Source organism: Myodes glareolus, chromosome 23 (genome assembly GCF_982192425.1).
Source record: "Myodes glareolus chromosome 23, mMyoGla1.1, whole genome shotgun sequence".
Taxonomy (NCBI): domain Eukaryota; kingdom Metazoa; phylum Chordata; class Mammalia; order Rodentia; family Cricetidae; genus Myodes; species Myodes glareolus.
Window position 1 is genome coordinate 26,587,081 of NC_142048.1, and position 7,518 is coordinate 26,594,598.

Below are 7,518 nucleotides of genomic sequence, written 5' to 3' on the forward strand. Positions count from 1 at the left end.
TCATTGTTTTATCAGAAGTAAAGAAAAGCGTTTTGATTTAGGGGAAGAGGAAAAACATCAAAGCAGGCTTGTTTCTTCGATAGTTGCAGTCATCTTGAGACACAGACACAAACAAGTACATCAGGTTATTTGTCCCTTCAGAGCCTGCTGGATTGAAGCAATTTTGGGCTCTTCACCTCTGACCTTCTAGAACCTTCTAGTACATTAATGTCAAATATTGAACCAGGGCAAGCCCCGCTGAGACCCTCTCAATGAAACAGTGCGAATACGAAACCTCTGAGTCCACTTTCCGCACTTTCCTCAGGGATCATAGTTGGCTCTCGAGCCCTTTCCCACAAGTTCTCAACTGTGTTGCTCACAAATAACATGAACTGGGCAGGGAAATCAGTTCTTGTGCGGGGAGGGTCTTTAGCAGTATTTATTAGAGATGCTTTATGTCCATCAAGTGACTCCTGGTTTTTCTGTGTGTTGCTGTCTGAGGTCTAACAATGTAATTAATCTGTGCCACGGCTTGAATCTAACTCAGGCTTTTAGTGTTTGGTCCCTAGCTTGTCACTATACTCTAGAGGCTGGGGAGCCTATAGCTGCCCCTCTCCCTGCCTGTTTTCCCTAGTTCTCATCTTGCCACTGTGCAAACAGCTATTAGTGAAGCTACTGCCCTGACTGAGCACCGACCCCTACCCTGGATCACCTTGTTGTGTCCAGATCACGGAGTGCCCCAAAGCCAACTAGGAGACTGAGTCCTGTGTGGAAAAGCAAAAGGCCTTTGTTCTTATTCAAGTTTGAAGACGGACTCTTCATTTGTCCAATGCATTGGCACAATCAGAGAGCCCCGAGCTCAGTTGGGGTGGGGTTTTTATAATAGCAGAGGTGGGGTGAGGAGTTTCTTAAGTTTCAGGACCACTGATTGGCTGACATTTGTCTAGGGGTGTCCTGGTGAAAAACGATGGGTAGGTGTTATGGGAATCTATATTTGTGTTGCTTTTATTGGTTAATAAGCTGCTTTCAGCCAATGGCTTAACAGAATATAGCCAGGCTGGAAGAGATAGGGAGAGAGTAGGTGGAGTCAGACAGAAGCCTTGGAGCCCCCAGAGGACAAAGATGCGAGTTGCTAGTGAAACCTTGATGGTAGGTCACAAACCTCATGGTAAACTATAAAATAATAGAAATAGGTTAACCAAAAATATAAGAACTAGCTAGCAATACCCTTGAATGATTGGCCAAGCAGTGATTTAAATAATATAGTTTCTGTGTGATTATTTTGGGAGTCTGGGCAGCCAGGAAACAAATAAGTGTTCTCCCCCAATAGCTGTGTGCTGGCAGGTGATCCCATCTACAATGGTTGGAACATTAACAGTTTCCTTTGGATGGCCTGTTCCTAGGTGGTTCCTGGGTGGTCTTAGTTTGTGGTCTCTCTTGGAACCAGGTATTGCCTTAGGGTAAACTCAGGCCTCTATTGAGGTTGTCATGGCTGGGTCCTACAACCTGCCTTGATGGACTGAGTGAGATCTCTTTGAAATCGTGAGCTTAAAGTAAATGTTTCCTTCTTGATGTTGTTTTTGTCAATTTGGCCACAGCAATATCACAATAACTAATACGATCCACTTAAGGCAATGGCTGGCTCACGTTTTCTTTTACTATGGAGTTGAGTCTTTTTTTTTAACGTCCACATTGGGCCTTTCTAGATGGGAGGTAAGGGGGAAAGGTGAAGATTCATTCAGCTGTAAATGTGGCTAGAGCAGGTCTCTAGATGCACCGGTCAAGAAGGCTTTCAAGGATGTGGATTAGCCACCAATAGCCCCAAGAGCTAAAATCTGGTATTCCTGCATTGCCTCAGTTTCCCTGTGCTACCAGAAGAATTGGCCTGACCCTCTGAGTAGTGGTGTGGAGAGGGGAGCTTGGTGTCCTTCATGCTACGGTCAAAGCCATAGTCAAGGCTTGTTGACTTCTGATGGATTGGAGCAGAGAAAAAAATTGGGAAAAAATATTCAAAGGGAAAATATATTCATAGATGACTGGTTTTCAACCTTTCTAATGCTGCAATGCTTTAATTCAGGTCCTCATGTTGTGGTGACCCCCAACCATAACATTACTTCATTACTACCTCATACCTGTAATTTTACTACCAATATAAAATGTAAATATCTGATATGCAGGATAGCTGATATGAGACCCCCCACCTGATGGAGAAAGGTCATGTTACTTTCATTGGTTAATAAAGAGACTGCCTTGGCCTTTTTGATAGGCCAGCCCTTAGGTGGGTGGAGTAGACAGAACAGAATTGTGGGAGAAAGAAAGCAGAGGCAGGCAGTCGCCATGACTCTCCTCTCCGAGACAGCTGCAGGTTAGAATCCTCCTGGTAAGCCACCACCTTGTGGTGCTACACAGATTATTAGAAATGGGTTAGATCAATATGTAAGAGTTAGCCAATAAGAGGCTACAGATAATGGGCCAAGCAGTGTTTAAAAGAATACAGTTTCCGTGTAATTATTTCCAGTAAAGCTAGCCGGGCAGGCGGCAGGAAGCAGCCTGCTGCTCCTTCTACACCCACCCCCATAGGATTGAGAACCACTGATAAAGACAAGTTACTTGAACTATGGCTGTCTTTGCTCATCTTTCTCCTCCCTCTCTCTCCTTCTCCTTCCCTCCCACTCTCCTTCCATCCTCCCTCTCTGTCTTCCATGTTTTCAGCCAGCCCAGGCATTACACAAATGCTACCCAAGCATTCTACGGTGACTGCGTTCCCAGCCCCAGTAACTGGTGTTTTCTTTTACTATTTTTGCATTTCTTTATTTATTTGCTCTGTGCGTGTAAGCAAGAGGACAGCTCGCAAGAGTCAGTGCTCTATGAGGGCTCCAGAGATTGAACCCGGGTTGTCAGGCTTGGTGGGAAACACCGTTACCTGCTGAGCCATCTTGTTGGACCCAGTTGTTATTGTCTGACTCCCTTTGACAAAACTTTCTTAAGACAATGAGGACTTTGGTACCATGAATGGTCAGTCCCCCTTTTCCTGAATGGTCTCCAACTATTTTCTTTGCAGATAAATAAATACAAATCTGTTCATTTCCAGCAAACTCTGTGTTCTATGGAAGGAACTCTAGAAATCTCATTTTAGGACAGCATTCTCTTTCTGGTGCACACCGTCACTGCGGGACAGCCCAGTTTGCTTTCCAGCAGATGAATGGGTTGGTTTTTCCACAAATGTGATTATTACACTGGGATAGGAAACAAAGCCGTGTCTTCTGGACCCAAAGTTATTTTACCCCTGTGCTGAATTCAGGGATGGTGTGCCCAGCATGCATTACAAATTACGTACTAATTAAATGGCTGGCTTCATTAGTCCCCTCTGAAAACATGCAGCCTGTCCCTAACAATTAGCACTTAATTATGTTTCCATATTGCTGCCTAATTGTTCCAAGTGTTTGGTCTTTAGTCTCCAACCAGACTACACACCTCTGGAAGGCAGAGATGAGACTTCCACTTCTTTGAGCTCCCAGCTCAGCGCGACTTGCTGGTCCTAATTAGCATTGTCACTGGCGAGCGTGGGTGTGTTGGGATAGAGATGATCACACAAGGACCAGCTAATTGGGGAAAAGGCTGGGCAAAGCTGAAATAAGCTTACAAAAGGAATGTTGCAGGACACTTAGTGAATTCATTTATTACTCACGTCCTCGCAGAACTGGATCCCGTCTTTCTTTGTTGTTGCTGTATGCTAATACCTAGCCCGCAGTTTGGAAGCATGCATCATCTTTAATTAAGAAATTAACAGGTTTCGGGCTGGTGAGATGGCTCAGTGGTTAAGAGCACTGACTGCTCCTCCAGAGGACCCAGGTTCAATTCCCAGCACCCACATGGCAGCTCGTAGCCGTCTGTAAATCCAGTTCAAGAGAATCTGACATCATTATACCAATGTGCATGAAATAAAGTTAAATAAAGTTAAAAAAAAAGAAATTAACAGGTTTCTTGAACTCTTGTTGTGGCAAAGCCTTGTGCTGTGCTGAAGATATCACGCTAGTCTTTTCAGAAGGTTATAGCTGGGAGAAGATAAGGAATGGCAGAATTGAAAACAGATAATGAGCCAGTGGTGGTGGCTCTCACCTTTAATCCCAGCACTCTGAGGCAGACGCAGGCGGATCTTTCCGTGTTCAAGGCCAGCCTGGTCTACGGAGTGAGTTCCAGGACAGCCAGGGCTACACAGAAAAAAACCCTGTCTGAAAAAAACAAAAACAAACAAACAAAAGGATATATTGAACTAAAGTGAGCAAGCGAGGGCCGAGTTTGCAAGGGTCTTAGGGCTGATCTTGTAGGCAATGGTTTCCAGGGGACATTTCTGAGCTGGGATTTTATGTCAGTAGATTTGGACACAGAGTGATAACTAAACAGATGGCAATAGAAAGGATCAGAGTGAGAGAAATGGTAGACACAAAGATCGCCTTAAAGGGGGCCTTGGCCCTTTGAGTTGTGGATTGTAAAGGAAGGGATGAAGAAGTGGAATGGGGTAGAGAAAGGACTAGCGAGAGCAGGTTGGAAAGCAGCGTCCCAAAAGGACTTAAGTGGGCGTGGGTGGAGGGAAGGCCGGAGTCCGGAGTCCAGAAGGCCTTTTATTTCTAGCTTAAGTGAGTAGAGACCACGTGACAAACAGCAGCATGGGCTTGGGAAAGGTTTCCTTCTAGGCTGGACCGATGCAGCCTTGTTCTGATTGTCTGTTCACTTAGGCCTTGCTTTTTCTCTTCATACTGGGGAGGAGTCTCTTCTTTGTGGAAAAGGGAGAGAGGTTTCTCCCCTGGAGGTCCAAACTTCACACGTGTGGAAGCCACCTTGGAAGGAAAAATGTGAACTTAAGCGAGAGGGCCCTCCGATTCTCTTGTGCCTGATGTCATGATGCCCTCACCAGACACCTGCATGCTTCAAGACTCAGAACATATTTTATTACCTGTGTGATACACTTACATGGCGTCCTCTGGTTTTCTTCACTTTTCCTACAGTTGAGCTATTGCTGCTTTAAGGACATGAAAGGAACAGTATGTCTCCTCCTTCAAACTAGTGAGAGAAATGACAATTAACAAAGATCCTTCCAGTGAAGATGGATTTGGGGTGGATTTAGCCTCTAGCTTGTAGAGATTCTTCTCTGCACTCAAGTTTGAGTCAGCACTCAAACTTTGGGGCTAGGGGTTTTGCTTAATGATAAGACACTTCCCTAGCATGCATGAGGCGCTGGATTTGATTCCCAGCCTGACTAGGGCTGTGGGGAGTGGGGGAGTGGAGAGAGTGGGGAATGGGGTGGGTGGAGCTTTATTTGTTAAAGTAAGCAGATACAAATCATTCTCCACCTCTTCCTTCCTTCCTTCTTTCTTTCTTTCTTTCTTTCTTTCTTTCTTTCTTTCTTTCCTTCTTTCCTTCCTTCCTTCCTTCTTTCTTTCTTTCTTTCTTTCTTTCTTTCTTTCTTTCTTCCCTTTTTCTTTTTTTCTTTCTTTGGTTCTCTGAGACAAGGTTTCTCTGTGTAACTCTGGCTGTCCTGGAGCTCACAGAGATCTGCCTGCCTCTGCCACCCAAGGGCTGGGATTAAAGCCATGTGCCACTATTGCCCAGCCAGATACCTTCTTATGCAGATGTGTTGTTTGAATACATATACTACAACATTCAAATGTCTACAAGGAAACAGCGCCTACCTCCTTCAGCCAAGAAGGAGCAAACCACCCACACTCCTTGTACCAGCCAATTTTTTTTATTACTTTAAGGAAATACCCGAGACATGTTATGAAGAGCCACCCTTTTGTAAACAGTCTTTTCACAGAATGCTGCTGAACTTACTCTAACTTAAGTGTGCCCTCCTGTTGGGTCCCTGTTTGACCTACAGATCTGAAAATTATTGTGTATAAGTGTGAAAAGATTCCATTTAAAAGACAAAACAAAACAGGGTTACAGTAGAGGGCCTGAAGAAAATCGGTTCAGTGGTTGGGAGCTGGTACCTTCTGCAGGACTTGAGTTGGGGTCCTAGCACCCGTGTTCAGTGGCTCATGACCCCCTCTAACTCCAGGTCCAGAGGATTCCGTGTCCTCTTCTGGCTTCCAAAGGTACCTACGCTTAAGTGCAAATACTTGAACACAGGCATACACACATGTGCACAATTAAAATATTTTTTTAAAATTTACAGAAAGCATAGAATGGTTGGATTCTCTCTAAAACGTGAGTCAAACACTGGCCCTGGTGGTGGTTTTCTTTAATCCCAGCAGCCGAGAGCGGTGGTAGCCAGATCTCTGAATTCCAAGCCAGGTAGGTCAACAAAGAGAACTTCAGGGCTAAAAATTGAGGAGGAGGCCACTAAGGCATTTCTGCCACTAACTGTTTAACATCAGCTAAACAGTGATGGTTAGAGGCAGGTCTTTCCATGATTCCTTGCTTCCATAGACGATAGATACTACACACTAAGAACATCAGATCTGTTGTATAATACATCCTTAAGGCTAGCCCTTTCTATTTTGTTAGGAAGGTATTCCGGGGAAAATATTTTCCATTATTTTGCCTTCATCTTTCATGTATATCCAATTAATTCCGTCAATTTCTTCCTTTTCTTTCTTTCTTTGTTTTTGAAACAGTGTCTCCCTATGGATCCCTGACTGGCCTGACATTCACAGAGACCTGGGATAGAAGGTGTGTTACACATTTTCCCCTTCATCCTTCTGTCGTGGCCTCACTACAGAGATCAGGCCCAGGTACGCGGCAGCTGCACTGACCAGCTGACAGCCCTGCCCTCTTATCTTGCCCATCCCGTGTTGTGTTGCTGCCTGAATTATCACTGAAAACAAAGCAAAGCATAACGAAACAAACAAAAACGAATTAAATCATTCTTTTTAGAAGCCTTGGTGGTCCTGTTTTTCTTCTGAATGTTTTAGTATTTATTGTCAGGTCCAAAGGAAGCTGATTCCTCAAAGTCATAAATCTAGAAATGAGCTCAGCCTGGACTATAGGAGGATTCCATCCAGGAATCCTCCTAGAAGCCAGCATTCCTCAGGAACTCGTGAAACCGGTTCTCATCTGCCAAAAGGAGTCATTTCCCTTCTGGCAGAAGGGGCAGTGATGCCTATTAGAATACCAAAGCGCGTGCTGGTCCGACCCTCTGTGTCACAAGTACCTGTTACCTAGTTTTTTCAACCCTTCTCACCTCCTCCCCTACTCTAAACTCCCTCCAGCTCACTTCCCTCCCCCCAGATACTCATTCACTTGTAACTCAGCTATTCCCACTATGCTCTGCCCTAGGTGTCCCGTCCCGTCCCATCCCGTGTCGTCCCCCCCCCACCTCTACCCTCGCCCCAGGTAGTCCTGGCCTAGTCTGCTGGCCGTGTTCAGTCTACTTTCTCTGTCTGTTCTGGACTCTTCCAGATGCCTCTGGCTGTTCTCTCTCTCATATCTACACTAAAAAAACAAAACAAACAAACAAATAAACGGGGGGGGGGGAGAACAACCTTCCCCTTTAACCACACCGTGGAGCGGCCACATAGGCAATTGCTTCACTGCATC

The 7,518-nt window shown here is 45.1% G+C and overlaps 1 long non-coding RNA gene across 1 annotated transcript; it reads left to right on the forward strand.

The window, feature by feature from the left end:
- The first annotated feature begins 1,424 nt into the window (after positions 1 to 1,424).
- On the forward strand, positions 1,425 to 6,857 carry LOC146890610 (uncharacterized). The gene is made up of 2 exons (XR_014998512.2): positions 1,425 to 5,043; positions 6,597 to 6,857. It is a non-coding gene; the product is annotated as an uncharacterized LOC146890610 (long non-coding RNA).
- The last annotated feature ends 661 nt before the right edge of the window (positions 6,858 to 7,518 follow it).